The following is an 18,645-nucleotide window of genomic DNA, read 5'->3' on the forward strand; positions in this document are numbered from 1 at the left end:
TTATTTTGCCCAGCATTTTTCTTTAGAAAATATTTTTTAATTATAAAAAGAGTATAACTTAAAATCATTTACACTGTTCAAAGGCATCTACTTTGGTTTTTTCAACACTTATTTTTTTACATGACTATTATTCTTACTGTCTCAACAACTGTGTATCTTCCTTTTTTAACTTAATATTATAGCAAATATCCCCGTTATTAAAACTATTTTAAGCATCATTAACATTTTTAAAACTGCATTTTTCTTATGACAAAATTAATGCCTACTTATTATAGAAAGATGAAAATATACAAGTGGAAAAGAGAATGAAGTCCATGATCCTACCCTCCAAAAATCACCATTGTCTCTGGTGTATCACCGTCGAGACTTTTGCTGCATATATAATACATACATTTATTTTTAAAGCAAAACTTGATCATACTTTTTGAATTGTTTTATACTCTGTTTCTATTTACTGTTCTGTGAGTATTTTTATGCCAACAAATATGCACAACATAAAACTCTGTATTTCCTGAAACGTGGGTTAGTTTCAGTTCTTTTGTCATCTCCAGTTTTAAAAAGGTCTCCTAAATGCTGCTTTTGCCACGTATTTCTATGTCCTGTTAATGTCCCTTATTGTTGGGCTTAGGACTCTTTCTAGGTTTTGCTATTACAGAGTACTTTGTGTTGCATATTCTTGTGACACATTGTTAGGCTGTCACACTGGTAAGACTGTAGAATAGAAAAGTGAGGTTGCAGGGTATAGGACTACGTGTTATAAACGTGCAGTCACCCTCTGGAGGATGACACCAGTTTACAGTCCTCCATCAGACTCCTGAGCCGCCTGCTTCTGATCCTCACCGACACCAGATGTCGTTAGTCTGCAATTGCCAACCTGGTAGGCCACAAAGGATACTGTATTTTTGTTTCAACTTGCATTTTCCATGTTAATAATGCTGCACTTGTTTTTCACATGCTAATTGGTCATTTGTCCACGTTTTTCAAGTAGCCCCATTGACACCTGCTGTCTTAGACCATTTGGGCTTCTATAATAAATTGCCACAGACTGGGTGGAGCTTATTTCTCACAGTTCTGGAAGCTGGGAGGTCCAAGACCAAGGCGCCGGCAGGTTCAGTGTCTGGTGAGGATCTGCTTCCTGTTACAGACGTCCTCTTCTTGTTGCGTAGTCACATGGCCGAGGGCAGGAGAGCTCTCTGGGCCTTTTATAAAGGCAGAGCCCTCACGACCCAGCCACCTCCCGAAGGCCTTGCCTCCTCACACCAGCACGGGGCGGGGGGGAGGGGGGGTTAGATTTCAGCGTATGAATCTGGGAGGGACACACACACTCGGTCAAGTGTTGATCACCTTCCCTTCCACTAGCAGCAGAATCTATTTACACAGCCAACTAAGGTGAGGCTTGGGCATGTGACCTGCTGATAAAGTGTCAGCAGAAGATTTGTGACTAAAGGTCTGAAATGTGCCTAGGGGGTGGGGAGTGTTTGCTGGTCCCCTGCCACCCCTGTGAGAAGCACGTGCCCTGGCCAGCCTGCCGCCAGAAGCGGGAGGAACACAGGGGATGCACCTGGACCCCACCTGCAGCCGAGCCCAAGCCCGAGCAACCTGAGTTGCCCTGTGTGTCGTACTAAGAATAAGTGTCATTTCACACTAGAATTCTGGGTCTCTTTATTACTCATCAAGTTTACGGCAATAGTTAACTGAGACAGTGCCCCAGCCCCTTTTCCACTGTTTTAGTTTCTTACTGATTTGTAAGAACCAAGGACACAATTGCTTTGTTAGTCTGATGTCACATGTAATTTCCCCTTTTTGATGTTTTCTTTTTAGTTTTGGCTCCTGTGTTTATTGATTTACTGAAGCTTTGTGTTTCTTTGTAGACAAATCTGGCATTCTTTTCCTTTATGGCTTTAGCCTTTGGTATTATCCTTAGAAAAGCCTTTCCACCTCAAGATACCATAAATATCTGTTTTCTTCTAGTACTTTTATTGCTCCAATTTTTACAGTAAATCTTTAGTCCATTTGTAATCTGTTTTGATAAAGGATATGAAATACCTATCAGCTAATTCTCTTTTTATTTAAGTATAGTTGATTTACAACGTTGTGTTAGATTCTGGTGAACAGCAAAATGATTCATTTATACATATATATACATTTTCTTTTTCATCTTCTTTTCCATTATGGCTTATTATAGGATATTGAATATAGTTCCCTGTGCTATAAAGCAGGACCTTATTGTTTATCTATTTTATATAGAGTAATTTGTACATGTTACTCTCAGACTTCTAATATATCCCTCCCCAACCCCCGTGCCCCTTTGGTAACCATAGGTTTGTTTTCTACATTTGTGAACTTATTTCTGTTTTTAAATAAGATCATTTGTGTCATATTTTAGATTCCACATCTAAATGATATCATACGATATTTGTCCTTCTCTGTCTGATTTACTTTACCTAGCATCATAATCTCTAGATCCATCCATGTTACTGCAAATGGCATTATTTCACTCTTTTTATGGCTGAGTAGTATACCACTGAGCATATGTGCCACATGTTTATCCATTTATCTGTCGAACATTTAAGTTGCTTCCATGTCTCGGCTATTGTAAATAGTGCTGCTAAGTAATCATCTAATTCATACACATACTTGGGCCTATTTTTTTTATTGAGATATAACTGACATTTTAGTTTCAGATGTACAACATAATGATTCAATATTTATATATATTGTGAAGTGATCATTACAATAAGTCTAGTTAACATCTGTCACCATATATGGTTACAATTTTTTTTCTTGCGATGAGGACTTTTAAGATCTACTCTTTCAGCAACTTTCAAGCAGGTGATACGGTATTATTAACTATACTCACCATGCTGTGCATTACACCTGCATGGTATTTGTTTCATAACTGGAAGTTTGTATCTTTTAACCCCCTTTACCCATTTGACTCACTCCCCACACGCTGCCTCTGGCAACCCCCAATCTGTTCTCTGTATCTATGATCCTGGTTTTGTTTTGTTTTAGATTCCACAAATAATGAGATCATACGGTATTTGTCTTTCTTTGTCTGCCTTATTTCACTTACATAATGCCATCCATGTTGTCACAGTGCCGGGATTTCATTCTTTTTTTATGACCTAATGATATTCGGTTGTGTGTGTGTGACACACATACACATATATATTACATATATATATGTTACTCCATTTTCTTTGTCCATTCATCCATGGATGAACACTTAGGTTGTTTTCATATCTTGGTTATTGTAAATAATGTTGCAATAAACATAAAGATAAGTATAGTTTTTCAAGTTAGTGTTTTCATTTTCCTTGGATAAATATTCAGGAGTGAAATTGCTGGACATACAGTAGTTCTATTTTTCATGTTTTGAGGAAACTTCATGCTGTTTTCCCTGGCGGTTTCACCAATCAAATTCCTATTAACAGTACACAAGGGTTCCCTTTTCTCCATATCCTCACCAACACTTTTTATTTCCTGTCTTTTTGATAATAGCCATTCTAACAGGTATGAGGTAAGGTTGTGATTTGCATTTCCCTGCTGATTATTGATGTTGAGCATCTTTTCATGTGCATGTTGGCCCTCTGTGCGTCTTCTCTGGAAGAATGTTTATTCAGATCTTCTGCCCATTTTTAAAGTGGATTCCTTTTTTTTTTCCCCCTGCTATTGAGTTCCATGAGTTCCTTATATATTTTGGATATTAATCCCTTATTATATAAGTGATTTGCAAATATTTTCTTCCACTTAGCAGGCGGCCTTTTAATTTTATTGATGATTTCCTTTACTTTACAAAAGCTTTTTAGTTTGATGTAGGCCCAGTTGTTGATTTTTTTCTTTTGTTGTCTTTGCTTTTAGAGTCAGATCCAAAAACTCATCATCAAGACTGATGTCAATGGGCTTACTCCTTATGTTTTCTTCTGGGAGTTTTATGGTTTTAAGTCTTATTTTCAAATCTTTAATCCATTTTGAGTTAGGTTTTGTGTGTGGCGTAAGATAGTAGACCAGTTTCATTCTTTTGCATGTGGCTGTCCAGTTTCCCCAACACCATTTATTGAAGAGACTGTCTTTTCTCCATTGTATATTCTTGGCTCTTCTGTTTTAAATTAATTGACCATATATGTGTGAGTTTATTTCTGGGCTCTCTGTTCTATCCCATTGGTCCATGTGTCTGTTTTTATGCCATACTGTTTTGATTGCTGTAGATTAAGTCTGTTTCTAGTCTTTGAATTCTCTTCCACTGCTCTGTTGTCTGTCCCAGTGGCACACTATCATGTTTCTAAATTTAATTTTATTTATTTCGGTCTCATGATTTATTTAACTTACATTGACAAAACTATGCTATAATTTGAGGATGCATATGCAGGTATTAAGCGTAGAAAGTAAAGGAAGGAAATGGTAGTCACAAAATTGAGGAGTGTGGCCACTGCTGAGCGTGACAGTGGGGTTGTGAATTGGGAGGTGCACACAGCTGGCTTCTGGGGCGCTGCCAACATTTTATTTCCTGACCTGGAGGAGATTTTACAGGGGTATGATTCTTTAGCATAATTCTTTAACTTGCACCAGTGTGCCTTACTTACTTTTTCTATAAAGATGCTATGCCTCACAATTTAAGAGTGTTTTTAGAGGTTCTTACTGTGCTCAGAGCACCTTCAGCATGTGTGCAGAGAGGACACAGAAAGTAGTCTAGGGGGGCGGTGGGTGTGGGTGTGGGTGTGGGTCCTTGTACTCGGGAAGTTCAGAGAGCATTGATATAAACATTATTTGGTCATAGTTCACAGTTCACAAAAGCAGAGGGTCTGTGAGAATGTTTGTTCAAAATCTCCAAAACTTCCCACAACACATTCAGACTTTCAGGTCATGCGCCGAGATGCCCCTCAGTCCCTCACTCCCAGTCTTCCCGGTGCCCACGTTCCCACTGAGGCAGGCACTGCCGTGTGCCCGGCTCCCTCCACCCCTCTGCTGAGCCTCCGGAGCATTCCCTTCCCGGATCCTTCCAGACCATCCTCACTACTCAACTGGAATGCTGGGAATGTTGCCAACTGTTAAGCCGTCATTACTCAGTGTTCTCACACATGACTTCTGATCCAGAAAGTGTCCTTATCAACCACTTCCAGACACTCTCACTGCCTCCTGGGCAAAGGCCAGTCCTCTGCAGGCCCCGACTTGTGCCTGCAGTCTGCCTTTTGCCTCATGCCTCTGACTTCCTAGTCACGTCCTGCATTTAAGGCAGCTGGACTTTGCAATTTTCCTCATCTGTGCCACATTTCCAGCCTCCAGGACGTTGTCTTTCCATCTCAACATCCCAAATAGCCCAGTCTTCAAGGCCAACCTCACAGGCTCTCTTCACAAAGGCACCCCTGCTCTGTTCTGCTCTGCTCCTCTCCTGCCCTCACTCTCTTCTCCCCTGGGGTATGATCAGTTAGCAGTCGGTGTGGTTATCCCCCTACTCCCACCCCTCTGATGCCCCATGTCCTTTTCTGCTGAGAATCCCTTCTGGGATTGCCCAAGGCTTCCCTGATAAAGTTCAACAGGCATTAGGGCTCTCAGACCCCCTCCGGTCCTGTCTTAGGTCACAGTCTTGTGTGGACCCTCTGCTCCACCCCAAATCACCTCTTCTCTAGTCTTGAAACACCTGGTGGTACCCGCATCACTTTTTCAGTCCATTCTTTCCCTCCATCCTAGCTGCCCTCTCCTTTATTTGCTTGTCCAAACCCAGCTCATCCTTTTACACTGAGTTTAGACAGCACCTCTCTTCCAGGAAACGCTTCCTCATTGCTCTGGTCCAACTTGCTATTTCTTACCTCTGAACTTTTGGACATTTAATTTCTGTTGATGTTTGTCACATCTGTCCTTACATTTTCATTTTGGTACTGGCTTATCTAGCCAATTAATTATCAGCTCCTAGAGCTGATGTTCGATGTCTCAGCCTTTCTCTATTTTTAATATTGCCCATGCTTTGGCGTGTTGTGTCTCAGTACCATGAGTTACTTGGTGGAGACATATTGACTGACCGCTAACCATGTACCTAACTCAGTTCTGAGCAACTGCAGGCTCCCTGGCCTGGGGACTGTACATTTACCTTCTTCATACGCTACTTTTATTGCTTGAAAAATGCCGATAATTTTATTCCATGAAAGAATGGATGGGACAAAGCTAAACTGGACATACACTCTACATTTTTATGTCATGTGTTTTTATTATTACTGAAATTTGTTTCTTAATTCAGATGGAACAGAGGAAGCCAGTTTGTCTGGGGTGTGGCTGCACTCGCCAGCTAACTTGTGGTAAAAGCTGATAGGGTTTGGATTCCACTAGATAGCTTAGGGAAAAAGGAAAGAACCAACACAAATTTTCAGTGAATTCTCCTTATTAAAGCCCTCAGAGCTGAAGGTTAAAACAAGCTCTGTGACACACAGGGGAAACAGGCTGTGACTTTTCCTTTAGAAATTAAAGCTGAGGACAAGCCCAGCCTGTGCTGTGTGCACCATCAGACCCCTACACCCATCTCCCTGCTACACACCTCCTCTTGGAGGACCCACCAGCACCTTGAACTCCTGGCAGCAGAAGCTGGCTCCTCATTTCCCCGCCTGAGCTCTTTTTTGTCGCGTGCGGCACCACCTTCCAGCAGTTCTCCAGAACCGTGGGAGCCGGGGAGCCCTCCTGTCCCTTTATGGCTCCCCTTCCTCGTGCTGAGTTTCCTTCTGAAAACCACCGTTGTCTCCCATCCCTCCTCTTAGTCCTCTCAGTTCAACCATTGCAGAAGCTGCCTCTCGCCGTGGATTTCCACAGTGCCACCTCGGGGGTCTTTCTAAGCTGTAAATGAGCAAATTTGCCACGCTTTGAAAACTGTTTCTGTTCTCTCTGAACCACATGCCTCCCCTGTCCTGTCTACCTGGAGACAAACGCATCCTTGGAAAGCCTGCATGGGTGTCTGTTCTTCTGGGTCCTCTTGGAGTCTCCCAGTGAACTGATGTCCTTGCTTCCCTCTACTTCTGTAGCTGCCCGGCAGGTCCCTGACTGCAGCCTAACACTCTCTCTACTTAGGGTTTCCAGTGTGTCTTCTGTTCTAGACCATGAGCACTGGGGATGGCAGACTGACTTACTCATTTTGGTATTGCTCTGCCCAGTACCTGAGAGCAGTTGCTGTCTGCTGACTTGACCACGCAAGAAGATCATGGCACGCTGGTAATCCAGCAGAAAGGTGGGATATGCTGTCTTGTCATTTAAGCAGCATCTTGGAGCCCCCAAACAGCTAGTAGTCACCGCATGGCTTTGCCCTGCTCTGTCCCTCTGTGCATTTGATAGGCAGTCCTCCTTTCCTGCTGCATCTCTTTGCCATCAGCCACCCCTTTGCAGTAGTAAGCACATTTTCCCTATGTCTGCATAGGGCAGTGGAAGGGTCACTGAATTTGGCATAAGTAAGTAGACCTTGAACTCATCCTGGCTCTTCTGTATGACCTTGGACAAGTCAAGTATTTTTTCTCAGCCTCAATGGCAGGGCCAATGTAGTTAGGTGACCATGAGTGGTTTTAGAAGTGCTCAGGGGTAGGGGGCAGCAGCTGGAACTGGGGCCTGGACCTGGCCTTAAGGCAGAGCAGCTCCGTCTTGGTGTGTTTTCGTGTATTCATACATCTTGGTAACACTTAGTTTGAATGAAGCGTTCCTCAGTCAAAACCTGTTTGAAAATCCCTGGCTTAGATGAGTTTTAAAATCCCTTTCCTCCTTCTGTTATCTTAGGAACCACAGTTCCTCACCTGCGACTAAGGAAAAGGCTGTGCTGGTCTTCTGAAAAAGGATGACTACTGGCCGGAAAGATTTCTCCCTCTTGAGTTTCCTTAAAATTGAAAGCTAATCGTGGGTCCTGCTGGTTCTCCGCACTGACCTGACCTGCACAGTGCTGGCTTACTTGGACTTTTATCGTCTTTCCAACTTTTATTCTCAGTTCATGCCGAGATTTGCTAGTTGACTATAAAACACGGCTCTGCAGTGAGGTCATCTTGGAGACTGGCTTCCTGCTCTAAGAGACCAGAAGCAGGCCCAAACTTGCTTTCCTCTGAGTTGGGTGGAAAGAGAACCACTGGGTATTGGCAGGATTCATTTTAGAACTTATCATTTAAAAAGCATTTGTTTAGAAAACTTTGGGATTCAAACTAAAATTCAGTGCATTAAAGGATAAAAGAAAAAAATGCATTTGCTGGATACCTACCACGTGGAAGGGTGTGTTGGGAGCAGTGTGGGGAGTGAAAAACAGAGACTGTCCTCTGTCTTCTCTTAGGGAGCTTTTAGACCAGAAATCACTCAAGAAACGATTCAATTAATATAACAATTTGAGGCTCATCAATGTTTGTCTCCTAGAAAATAGAAAGAGAACATGTGAGCCATGGTGACCTTGTTGGTATAACCTTCAAAGATGACTTGAGTTCAGCCTTGCTCTTTGTGATTTGAGCCTGAATTCTTTGCAGTTCGTACATTAATGGTTCAATGGATAGAAGGCACATTACAAATTCTGTAATAATTGTTACTCAGTGACTGACTTATTGCTTTGTTTTATTTTTAATTTGAAGCAAACTTGCCAAAGAAAGCATGGACTTTTGCCTCTCCACCTTTCCACGTGCTGTTCCCTCAGTCTGGAACATTCTTCTCCCTGTCCTCATATCTCCTTACTACAGTTAACTGGTTCTCTAAGCCTCTGTTTAGAGTGTGGCCCCCTTTGGGAAGCCCTCCTAAGTCTGGGTTTATTCACCCCTCTTGTGTCCTCCAAAAACATCTTGCACTCACCCTTGCTGTAGAGACCGCTTGCCTTTTGTTGTATCAGTCTGTTTCCGTAGCACTAGCCTGTAACACTAGCTTACATGCAGGAGACTTGCTGGTTACTAGGTGTGGACTCACTCAATCCCCTCACTGCTGGGAGGTAGGCGTTGGTATCACCACTGCACGCGTGGGCAGACTAAGGCGCGCTGGGGCTGCGGGGCTTGCCCGGGGCGCACAGCTAGCGCACGGCAGAGCTGGGACTCCAGCCCTGTCAGCCTAGCTCCGGAGTCTGTGCCGTTAAGCTTGCTGCCAGGACAGCCTTGCTGGCAGGTGTATCCCAGGGCCCAGCAAACTGCTTGGCATGTGGAAGGCATTAAGGCATACTTGTTGGAAGAGTGGACGAAGCATGCTCCTCACCTCCAGGGGTTTCCTGCACGGTGGCCTGGTTCCAGAGAGCTGTAATGTGAGGCTGAGGGCAGAGATTTCAGGAGAGGCACAGAGCCAGGGCCGAGGGCCTGAAGAGGAGGGAGAGACTCACGGGGTCCGGGAGCTGGGCACTGACGAGTGGACTCGACATTCTCACACAGGGAGCCGGGGTCTCCACCAGGCAGGGACTGCCCTTTCTGGTTGTGTCAGGGCAACCTGCGATGTGTCTGGTTCGGAATCTTGACCAGATGACCTCAATTTTAAGAGAAATATTATGTATCTGATTTGTAGAAATCTAGTAAAAACAAAAAACAAACATTTTTCTCTCAGTGCTAAGCAGTGAAGAAATTAAACTTGCAGGAACCATCTGCACAGCAGAGTTTCCAAAGCACAAAGAAAGAGCAACTTCCTTTCTAAATGGGTTTTCAAAGAGCTTGTATAGAGGAAGTTGTCATGAGCCACCGCGGTTTGCGAAGCCCCAGGTTCGCGGGGGGCACAGAATGTCCGCAGAGGCTGGCTGAGGACACGGTGGGGGCGACACCCCGCCTGCCCGCAGCGCTTTCGTCCTGAGTGCTGAGTGCTAAAATTCACACATGTTTTCGCAGCGCTCACTTACACGTGCTCAGGGAGGGTTTAATCTACAGACGAGGAGCATCACAGCAGGCAGGTCAGCATGTTTTGCCACAACGAGTTCTGGGCCTGGTCTTGCCCTGCTTCCTGAACACGCCTGACTCTTTCCCAGCACCCGGGGTCCTGGCCTCTCCTCCTTCCCCGGGACCCGTCCAAAGCCTCCCCCTTTTCCACTGAGCCTTCCCAAGCAACACCGCTGCTCACCAGCCTCCCAGTTTTAGGGACTACTGCAGCACCTGTCATTTGCAGTAAAATGGCAAAGGCCGTACTAGGTGATCGCCTCGCACATCGGGCTGTGGGCTTTAAGACCTGCTTCTGCCAGTTTCTGGGCACGCCCCTTAACTTCTCCAAACCTTTGCCCCAATAGCAGGTCCCGCAGTCTGGGGTTATTGTGAGAACCAGCTGAAGAGATACGGTGCCAGGCACGCACCCCTCTCTCATGGGCCGATCCTGTAAGACAGGACCCCAGACGCCTCCCTTTGTCTCTGGGTCCTCTCTGGCCCAGGTGGTGTCCCAGAAATGACTCTGGGGTCAGAGGTCGTCTTACCACCACATACAGCAGACACAGGCACAGGGAAGTTGGACAGGGACTGAAGCTACTCATCCAGTGTCTATGGCCCCCTTAGTGGGAAGGATCCTTTCTGGGCTACAGAATAGAACGTGCTAGAGCAGCTTAATCACTGGCTTATTCATTAACCAGCTCAGGGAGAGTTTGGCTGTGAAGCTCACTTACATTTGGGGCATTCGCCTTTTTTAACCCTACTGCCTGTCTCATCTTGATCCTTTGGTTTTATTAAAAAAAAAAAAAAAAAAAAAAAGAGAAAGAAAGTGAAGCCAACCCAAATGGAACAAAAAGGCCTATTGCCCCAGAGCTGGCAGAGGCACCTGGGGACCCGCCTCTCAGGCCCAGGTGCCATCTGTTATCCTGCATCCCAGAAAGCGCTCCCTGCTTCCTGGTACTCACTCCTCTGCAAAGCAGGCCCCAGGGATTTTTCATGAGATTAAAAAGCAACTATCCTGAAGGTCCCACCGTGAGTCAGTGCCCGGGTCGGAGGCACTGCAGCCAAAGAGGCAGCAGCCTGTGCTGGGCACCTGGGTCTCAGGGCCCGCTGCAGGGGCAGAAAGACGCAGCAGGTCTGAGCCGTGGGGACCCCTGGGGTTTGGGTCTGCCCCTGTGCTCAGGAACAGGCCAGTCTGCCTGCAGATTTTCATGTTTACAATTCTCAGTTGTTTAATCAAAAGTAATTGAAACTAGGGGGCAGGGTGAGTGGGGGGCAGGGAAAGACTGCCTCTGGGCCGTGGGGGTCAGGATTTGGTCCTGACCATGACACATGGCGAAATTCTTTGGAAAACATAAGCCCCATTGCTCTTGCCAGACATTTCCAGGCTGTCAACAGTTGCTGACATTGGCTAAGCAGCCAGACAGGCCCTGTGCTGTGTGTTTGGTGTTGTTTCATTTCATCCCCGTGACAGGCCTGCAAGGTAGGCCTTCTCGGTAAGCGTTCTGTCCCCACTCGGCCGATTCGAAGCTGAGATGCAGAGTGGTTGGTAACTGGCCCAAAGTCATGTAATTAGAAAGTGGCAGGACTGAGACTTGAGCCCAGGTCTGACGGATGCCCGAGGCTGCGCATTCAGCAGCGCAGAGGGCAAGTAAACTGTCTCCGTTCCCCCGGCTCAGTGACATCAGGGGGCATAGACGCGAGCCCCTCCTCCTTGTAACTGCAGCCTCGCAGCTGCAGCACCTTGGGAAGGGGGCTTGGGTTTGCCTCCAGAGCGGCCTCAGGGAGGGCCGCTCAGGCTGGTGACCTTGCCCAGCACTGTGGGGCCAGCTGTTGCAGGGTCTTGGTAGAAACAAGGTCCATGTAAAACCTGCGTGGTGGGAAATGGGGTGTGAAGAGGCCTGTGACCTTCCCCTCAAAGGGCAGGGGCCGGTGCGACCTAGATTTGCTTTTTTGTAAAAAGCATCAACGGCAAGGGCCTTGGTCAGGTTTTCGCTCTGTGACCCAGACTGACGTCCGCTGTGAGGAGAGTCTGGGGAATGAGGCAGGAGGATTTGGGGCCGGGCTGACCCAGGGCTGAGGTCGAGGCTGGGTGGAGCCCAAATGAGGCCCTTTCAGATTGCCCAGCCTTTCTCCTGCCTCCCCTCCCAGGGCCTGGCCAGCACCTGAGCAGGCTTCACTTCAAAGGCCCCGGGACTCACAGGCCTGAGAGGCGAAGGGTTTGCCCCAAGTCTCAGCGGCTTGGGGCAGAGTCACAGCTGGAGCCTTGGTCCCCTAGTGCTCTCCTGAGCCCAGCCAGGCCATGGGGCTCCTACCTGCTCCTGGCACACTGAGGACGCCGTGTGGGAGGGCTGCAGGCCCGGCTGCCTCCGTGAGCAGTCAGCTCTTTGTTTTGAAGTTTCTCTTCCTGGAAGAGACACTTTAGTTAAGGGCAGTAATTTGTTAGAGTTTTGCCACCATCCTTCCCTTGGGAACTGTGAGGGCTTACAGGTGAGGCAGCGGAACTGCGGGGGGCCTCCTTTGGGGGTGCCTGAGGGCTGGGCCACCCAGCAGGTGCCTTCCTCAGCAAACGTCTATGGAGCTCAGGCCCAGGACCAGAGCCGCCGGGCTCACGCTATCACCCTCGCCAGACACAGAGCTGCAGACACATCGTCCGGCGACCATTGTACAGAGCGGTGATGTTTCAGAGGGTGGCCCACGGGGTCCGGGAGCACAGCTGATGGTACCTCACCCAGTGGGGGCTCAGGGAGGACTCTCTGCAGGAGGTAACAACACGGCTGGGAACAGAAGAGTGAGTGAAGGGGCAGGTGAGGGGTTCCAGGTCAGAAAGAGGACACCATCTGGGGACCACACGTGTTTAAGCACCTGGAGCTGGAAGAGGAGATACATGAGGCTGGAGAGCAAGGCAGGGGCCAGGCCTGGGAATCTCAGTGAGGATGCTGGACATTTTCATGGCAGCGGCAGACTGTGACACCTCGGTGCCATCTCTCCCTTGCAACTTAAACATGTGTGAGAGAGAAACCCTTTGAGCCCTGTGGTGACTGCCCACAGCAGAAGGTGTTTTTCCAAGAGCTCTGGAGGCAGAACAAGTCAGGCCTCTCTGTCAGGGATGGTAACGAACCCTGACACTCCGTGCTGCCACCAAACCAGCTTTTGCCCTTGGACACGGTTTGGTTCCAGATGTTCGGGCCAGGGTAGCTCTGGGGCATCCCACTGTTCTGTGCTTTGTTCCTTGTCACGGGTCACATACACTACATGACTGACTGTAGGCTCATACTGTCACCACCTACGCTGCAGAGGGGGCTCCATCCTTGAAAGCCAAATGCCATAGCCTGCGCATTTTTTTGTTTTTGTTTTTCTAAATGGGACTATCTTTTTGCATGTTACTATTCTGAAAGTAATATATATTCCTATAAAAATTAAACATCCCAGAAATGTATACAATAGAAAGTAAAATTTCCTGTCTCTTCCCATAATCCCGTTTCTCCAAGAAAACCATTCTCTCTCCAGACTTTAAAGGAAGTGTGTATGTATGTATGTCCCGATGTTTTCTGTTGCAGTCTCCCAAGTAAAACCAGGCTCTCAGGCCCCTTAGGAGGTCTTTTGGGTCTTTCTGGAAGTCCCCAAAGGGTCCCTCACATGTGTCCATATGCCTGTCTGTTGGGTGCGTCTCCACATGGCAGCTTCTCAGGTTCCCCTTCTCCCCTGCTTCTTGTGTGTCCACAGCTTGTGGAAGCTTGGAGAAGTTAACAGAAGTCAAACACCAAAGTCCACGCCATGGGTGCTGTCTCCAGATGTCTCCAGAGTTCCTGGTTCTTGTTTGGCCGAGGTAGGGAAAGGGCCACCTGCTCACCACGTGCCAATCATCCTTTATCACTGGGGGCCCCAAGGATGCTTTGCTTAGACCCTCAGTCTCAAGACATCTCTACTGAATGGCCCCATCAGCTCCTCTGCTAAAGCCTCTTGCAGGGGCCTCAAATTCAGTCTGGGGGACACGTGGAAGGGGAGATGCTCTGCCTCATCGCCCTTTTCCCTTTTCTCTGCCTCTACCCACCTTCACAAAGAAAAGTCTCTTCTCTCTTGTCCTTTGTCTTCAAGAGTTTATGTTTACTTGTAGAAGCTCTTAATACGTTGTCACTATTAACCTTCTTATTTATCTATATGGAAAATATTTGCATCAGTTTATATTTAACATTGTCAGTCTTACTTTTTGTTTTTAAGAAGTTTCAAAATTTATTTAGCTAAATCCACCTAGTTTTGCCTTTATTACCACTGTGTTTTCTGTTCTGTGTGTCAAGGATTCTTCCACACCAAGATTACAATAATACTCTTTTCTAGTAAAGTGGGAGTTGTATGTTTAAGGTAAACACTCCCATCTGTCTGGGATTTGTTCTCATGAATGTCATGTGTTAAACGGAATTTCTTTAAAAGCCCCCATAGAGTGGGACGTAGAGACTAAAAGCTAAGAGAAGACTCGGCTGGATGCCCTGTGCAGGGGAAGCTTGTTTGCCGAAAACACAGAGGGTGGTGCTCTTGGCCAGCTTGGAGTTCCATCTGCTTCCTGCTGAGAATGACCCTCAAACCTTGTGTCTTAAGGGCCAGCCTTTCCCATGTGATTTTAATCCAGGCTTGAAGGCATCAGTGGGATGTGTTCAGGGCTGCATTTTGCTGTGTAGTGGGGCAAGCTGAAGAATCACTGGGGACCATGAGGATTGAGTTTCAGAGAGGGTCAGGTCTGTTCTGTCCACAGGGCCTGGCTCCGCCCTGGTGGGGTGGGCAAAAACCCCCGAGTCCTTGAGCTGCTCTAAGACCCACGGCATCAAGTGGCATCCTTGATGCCTCCTGGCTAATTTCATCCATGATGATGTCTCAGTGCCTGGCACGTGTTGGGGCCTCAAAAATCTTTATCTGTTGAATAGTTAGAAAGCCATTAGGAAGGACTGGGGAGGCCCAAGAAGACGAGAGTCAGAACAGGAGCGCTTCAATGGCGACCCCTGGTAGGGGAGATGACGTCCCCCCGTTCACTCGTTCTCAGCAAGTATTAGTTGAGTGTCTGCTAGGAGCCAGCGTAAGTGTGTCATTTCTCCTCCAACAACCAGTTCTCTGCTTCTCCAACCCCAAGTGAGTGTCCAACAATTTGCTTCAATTCTGACACGACTTAGCGTTATCGCAGACTCTGCAGGTTGAGAGCTGTCCCACAAGAGTGCCCCACTTGCAATGCCAGCCACAAAGGGGGACCCCAGGCTACTCACACTTCTGCCTGGCTGACTACAAAACTGGGGTTCCCATGACCCTGTCAGGTTTGATAATTTGCTAGAATAGAACTCAGAAATAGGAATCTGATCACAGATTATTATAAAGGGTAAAACTCAACAGCCAGATGGAGGTACATAGGACAAGATCTGGAAGGTGCTTCCGTCCTGGTGGAGTCGGGGCATACCATGCTCCTGGCACGTGGCTGTGTTCAACAAAGTGGAAGTTTTTCTCTAAGAGAAAAACTCTTTAGAGTTTTTCTGTGGGGTTTCATTACATAGGCACGACTGGTGAAATCATTGACCACTGGTGCTTCTCCCCTCTTGGAGGTTGAGTGCAGGGCTGAAAGTTCCAACCCTCTAATCACATGGCTGGTTTCTCTGGCCACTAGCCTCCGTCCTGAAGCTATCTAGGACCCTCGCTAGCATACGTTCAGCTACATTCAGGAAAAAAAGTTTGTTATGAGTAACAAAAGATACTCGTATCACTCAGGAAATTCCAAGGGTTTTAGAAGCCCTGTGCCAGGAACTGGGAATGAAGTCCGGGTATATGTATATATCAGAATAAGATATCTGCCTTTGTGGAGCTTACAGTTTGTTGGGAGAATATACACACAAAAAATAGACACACTAAGTTATATGACATGTTGGAAGGTGATAAATGCCACGGGAAAAAAGGCAGAGCAGAGTAAGGAGGGTTAGGAGAGCAGGTGGGTAGGGGTGGCAAATATGTTACATTTTAAAAGTGTTTCAAGCGAGAACTAATTTAGTTTTAGACAAGAACTCAGTTCTGTGGTTGGTGCAGAAAAGAATCATTAGAAGAAAGGACACGGAGGGCACAGTAAGAAATAAAGCATCCGGTTGAGACGAATCGCCTTGATTCCTTCTAGTAGTGAGCTGAGTTCTGCTTCGGCTGGTCAGTGTCAGGTAAGGGTGACGCCGGCACCAACCCTGAATCAGACCCACAGCTGATGCGAAGCAGCTTTGAACGAGAGGACTGACCAGAAGTCCAGCGTGTTGATGTGACGTCGCAGTTGTCACCGAACCAGACTGGGATCTGCTTGCCATGCCCGGTAAAGCCAGCCTACAGCCAGCAGGCTGTGGTGGAGCAAAGGGCAGTGCTTACTGCAGGGCACCCGGCCAGGAGCCCAGGTAGCTGGAACCCCGAAAGGCTTTCAGGGAAATGTTTTAAGGACAAGGTGGCGGAGGGGGTGCTCTGGGCTGTGTGATCAGCTTGTAGACATTCTTCTGTCTGGTTGGCGGCGGGCTCATCGGGAGTCAACATCATCAGCCTTCTGCTTCCAGCTGGTCTGGGGTCGACGTGCTTGTGGGCAGCACGCAGTTAATGTCTTCCACCTGGTGGGGGTTTCAGTGCCTGCAGAACAGCTCAAGGGACATGGCTCGATTTATGTACTGTCCTTGTGGAGGAATAAAGGTCCTTGACTTGGTTTAATGGCTAAACTAATATTATTTTGTCCTGCTTGGCTGTTTTCCTTTCTTTCTGCATTTTCTCACCTCTCTGATTAAATTCACTGTTGGAATTCAGGGAAGGCCCAGGAGGCTAAGGTTTTCCTACAGACAAGAGACAGGTGGGGAATACGGTGGAGGCGAGGGGGTCTGTTCCGGGAAGACCCATGGGGTTCTGCCTGGTTACACAGTTATGTGGTCTGCTACGTGAGTCAGACAAGTAGAGCATTAGATAGGCGTGGAAGAAGTCCCCTTAAAACGGGGTCCTTGAGGCCAGCACTGAAGACCTAGAGTTTGCATATTTATCTTTTCTTCTCTCATCACAGAGCTGGATGTTGACATGCTTGAGAGGCTGCAGCCATTGTTTCTGTAGGAGGAAGCTTCACACAAACCTTGAGGCTCATCAAAACATGCACGTCCTTCAGACAGCTGTGTTAAAGGCTTCTTGAAGTGACGGTTACACCAGTCACCTCCAGGGACTTAGAACTGAGGGTCACTTTAGAAGGCATTTGGTCATCTACTTCAACTGCTCATGTGACAGATGCAGGAATTGCCCAGTGCAGAGACTTCACAGGAATCAGGACTCCTGACTTCTCACAGGGTGTTTTCCCCACTGTGTGTCCTGTCTGGATTATAATCTTATGCTTAGAGTTTAGAGTGAGCTATAGTTTTTTGTGAATCAATATTAGGAGTGACTACGTTCTCTTTGCTAAGAGCTCCGCCCCGCATGAGGGTGAGTCCTGGCAGCCATGCTTCTGCACAGCAACCCTGCTCCGTGAAGACTAGATTAGTTGGAATCGTTCACTTCTCAGTCTGAGAATGTGGCCTGAGTCCTGCAGTTGGGAACTGAGTCATGTAAGCTGCCCCATCTCTGGAAGGAAGGCCTTTCAACCCCCTGACTGAGGTCCTACAAGCCCTCTTGCTCTGGTTCTTGGATTTCATCCTTCTGTTAAAAATCCTCTTGTTTCATTGATACCAACTCAGACTGGTTTTGTGTTATTTGCAGCCATGGAAGTCTTAACCAAGAAAATCTTAGAAGCTGAGGACAGAGCACACTAGTGACCTTCAGATGTGAGTGTCAGATTTAGAGGCGATGGTGCTTCTGATGTAGGTGAGTACACCGTCACCCTTTTGGTTATGACGCTGAATCATGAGCGCTTATATGACGTCTTAGCCTGCCTGGAACTATGAAGAGACTGAGCAGTCCTGGGAGGGGTTTGTCCTCAAAAAGATGTATTTTCTTTCATGTTCCGTTAAGAGTCTTGACTCGTGTATTAATAATACTTACCTAAGGCAGTGCGGAGAAACACCTGGGCTGAGCATTCCAGAAGCAACCTCAGGTTCTTTACCTGTAACGTGTCGATAAAAATACCTTCATCATAATGTGAAGAAGAGTTAATTATATTAAGTGAAATAAAGTAAGATGACGTGTGGGTGTTAAGAGAGGCCGACTTTGGTTCAAATTCTACTCCACCTCTCGTTAGCCGTGTGAGCTTGGCAGGTCACTCAATTTCCCAAGCTGGAGCGGCCTCATCTAAAAGTGGGCTAAGAATAAATACTTCACAGGATTATTTTGATTCATGATAGGAACTTGACAAAGGTTAGTGCTCCTCCCCTGCCTTTTATGCCTTTTCCGCCTTCTCTGTTTGCCGTGGGTGGGTCACAGAGTCACAGTTTTGCCACATGATTATTACAGCTAGGTAGTTGGAGTTTATAAACTGAGATGACAATTTGAGAATGGGAAAGACTCAGCCCAACCCACCTGAAACACAGTCTCTCAGAGAACCAGGCAGGTGCACAGAAAGCCTTTTGTATGGCTGTTAAGATGAAGGGCAACCCGTGTGTGTGTCATTTGATGCCTGAAAACTCACTGTATATTTCTGGGTGTGTCTCTGAGCTGAGGGTACTTAGGAAGGGTGGAAGCATGACAGTGGGGCCTCCTAATCTTTGGTTCTGTCCTTAATGGCACTGCAGAAATGTGCTAGGGGTCATCCTAGCCCGTGGGTCACACATGACCGATAGGTAGGGTTTTTGTTGTGATTTCGGCTTGCACCAGGTGGATATCCTTGACTATAAGATCAGGAAACAGCTGTGACTTCCAGGCGACTCAG

General features: G+C 47.0%; 1 long non-coding RNA gene across 2 annotated transcripts; it reads right to left on the bottom strand.

The window, feature by feature from the left end:
• Positions 1–2,308: 2,308 nt before the first annotated feature.
• On the bottom strand, positions 2,309–17,863 carry LOC141578609 (uncharacterized). 2 transcript variants are annotated; one of them, XR_012509108.1, is made up of 5 exons: positions 17,823–17,863; positions 12,131–12,222; positions 9,178–9,481; positions 8,216–8,360; positions 2,309–6,822 (listed from the first exon to the last, which is right to left on the bottom strand). It is a non-coding gene; the product is annotated as an uncharacterized LOC141578609 (long non-coding RNA). The 2 variants fall into 2 exon arrangements; XR_012509107.1 differs by having other exon boundaries at positions 8,216–9,481.
• Between the last annotated feature and the right edge of the window lie 782 nt (positions 17,864–18,645).

The sequence above is a fragment of the Camelus bactrianus genome, chromosome 9 (genome assembly GCF_048773025.1).
Source record: "Camelus bactrianus isolate YW-2024 breed Bactrian camel chromosome 9, ASM4877302v1, whole genome shotgun sequence".
NCBI lineage: Eukaryota > Metazoa > Chordata > Mammalia > Artiodactyla > Camelidae > Camelus > Camelus bactrianus.